Here is a 2683-nt window from a genome sequence, read left to right as displayed (position 1 = left end):
GGTTGCTACCATTGAAGCTTAAAGAATATCAAGCGTGGGTGCTTGTAGCTGTTTGAAGAATTCAAGAAAGAAGGAGTTCGTGGATTCGGAGCTTGCACGTGGTCGTGTCAGTAAGTTCTACTGGTGGGTAGCATTAGGAAGTCGAGCGGGGAGCTTGTAGTCCTTTTGTATGAACTTCGATTCTTTCATAATGGATTCAGGTTTGCCTTGAGGATCGGTGGGTCAAATCCTCCCCAGGTTTTTACCGTGTGGTTTCCTGGGTGATCATATCATTGTGTCTTTTATTATTCCGCTGCTTTATTATTTTGATATGATTATTTGATTGCTTTAACCTAGAATTACATAATTTGACTAAGTAACAACTTGGCTAATTAATCTAGGCTAACCAATCTAGTTGTGTTTTAAGGGGTCTAAAACTGTTCATCTATAATTCTGATAAGAAGATTATATGGCGAAGTTTTGAATCCCCAACGAATACCCTCTTACAAGGTCAGCGTCTCACAGCTGGAACGGAGTTGTTTTCAAGTGTTTCAGAATCTGATCAATCGACAGGAATATTTCGTCTGAAAATGCAGACGGATGGAAACCTTGTGCAGTACCCAGTGCAAACCTCAGAGACGGCTGAATATGCTTATTGGGCTTCTGGAACAAATGGAATGGGCAGTAATGTTTCACTATGTCTGGATGATGATGGTCGTCTTTACTTGCTCAATTCCACCAGCACAACCATAAAAAATCTGACTCAAGGCGGATATCCAACAAAAGATGTAGTGTATTTTATGCGAATTGATGCCGATGGGATCTTCAGGCTATACTCACACAATTTGGATAAGAATGGGAATTTCTCAGTCATATGGCCATCTTCCAATAATAAGTGTGACCCTAAGGGCCTGTGTGGTCTCAATGGGTTTTGCACTATGAATGATCTGGATGCTAAATGCTTATGTCTTCCAGGTTTTGCAAGTGTTGACCAGAGAAATCGGAGCTCAGTTTGTGTAAGGAATTTCACTGCAGAAAGTTGCATGAGCAAAGATGAAAGTGTGAAATATATCATGCAAGCAGTACCTAATACTGTATGGGAAGATAATTCTTTTTCTTCCCTAACATTATTGTCCAAAGACGATTGTGAAGCAGCATGTTTGAAGGATTGTAATTGTGAAGCCGCTACGTACAGAGATAGAGATTGTCGAAAGCAAAGGCTTCCATTAAGATTTGGAGGAAGGGAACTAAGTGATGTAAGCATTATTGCATTCATCAAGGTAGCTATATCTACTTCCACCATAAATAAAATTGAGCCCTTGGGACGTGAAAAACATTCTCGAAAGGACATAATGATTCTGGGCATCTCACTTGGTGCTTTTGGACTTATTATGTCAGTGATTTCTGCAATTGCAATTTATAAAAATCGAGTCCGAGCATATAGAAGGCTCTCTAATAGTGGAAAAGTTGATTTAAGCATGGATGTTTCTCTGAGATCATTTACTTATTCTGATCTTGAGAAAATGACTAATGGTTTCAAGGAAGAGCTGGGAAGAGGATCATTCGGGGCTGTTTACAAGGGAACAATATGGAATGGTCAGAAGATTGTAGCCGTCAAAAGACTAGAGAAAGTGTTGACTGAGGGGGAGAAAGAGTTTCAAACCGAGATGAAAGTTATTGGAAGAACACACCACAAGAACCTTGTCCATCTGCTCGGGTATTGTCATGATGGAGAGAATAGGCTTTTGGTATATGAGTACATGAGCAATGGCTCACTTGCAGATATACTCTTCAATCCTGAAAAAAAAACTTTGTTGGGATGAAAGAATAGAAATTGCTCGCAACATAGCAAAGGGAATTCTTTATCTCCATGAAGAGTGCGAGTCACAAATCATTCATTGTGACATAAAGCCTCAAAACATACTCATGGATGAATATAGGTGCCCAAAAATCTCTGATTTTGGATTGGCAAAGCTACTAAAGCCAGACCAAACCAATACCTTTACAGGGATCCGAGGAACAAAGGGGTATGTTGCACCAGAATGGCATCGAAACCAGCCAGTGACAGTCAAAGCAGATGTATACAGCTTTGGAATTGTTCTGTTGGAGCTTATATGTTGTAGAAAGAGTGTGGATTGGAGTTTTCCTGAAGAAGAAGCTATTCTTGAAGAATGGGCATACTCAGCTATTCTCTCCAATTGACAAAAGGCAATTGGAGAGAATATTTAAAGTGGCACTTTGGTGCATTCTTGATGAGCCATCTCTTCGTCCTTCAATGAAAAAGGTTTTGCTAATGCTGGAAGGGACTATAGATATCCCAATCCCTCCAAGTCCGACTTCTTTTCTTAGTACTGTATAAAATGTATTTATAATTTTTTTTTCTTAGGAAATGTTATAGAGGGGACTTGAGCTGGATATGTTCCTTCATTAACCAAGTGTTAGTACTCAGCTAGTCTTTTAAGGCCAATGGCAAAATGTGGTTGTACTTCAAAACCCAAATATGGGATGGTATGCAAGAATAATTGGCATAACAATATTGTTAAGATTCTTTGTGCTACACGCCCACAGTATTATTGGATATCGGACTATCTCTACTTCAAATGCTATTAAATATATGTATATGTCAATGGCCCTTGGCTTGAGCGAGGAAATGACTCCGCATACTTCCATTGAGAGAGGAGAAAATAAATGTTCCTAAAAAGAT

General features: G+C 39.3%; 1 pseudogene; it reads left to right on the top strand.

Annotated features, from left to right (window-relative positions):
• The first annotated feature begins 428 nt into the window (after nucleotides 1-428).
• Nucleotides 429-2395, top strand: LOC136065918 (G-type lectin S-receptor-like serine/threonine-protein kinase LECRK3; annotated as a pseudogene).
• Nucleotides 2396-2683: the final 288 nt, after the last annotated feature.

The sequence above is a fragment of the Quercus suber genome, unplaced genomic scaffold, assembly GCF_002906115.3.
Source record: "Quercus suber isolate HL8 unplaced genomic scaffold, Cork oak 2.0 scaffold_1323, whole genome shotgun sequence".
Lineage (NCBI taxonomy): Eukaryota > Viridiplantae > Streptophyta > Magnoliopsida > Fagales > Fagaceae > Quercus > Quercus suber.
Note: the sequence above shows the minus strand (reverse complement) of the source record. Positions and strands in the feature narration are given on the sequence as shown.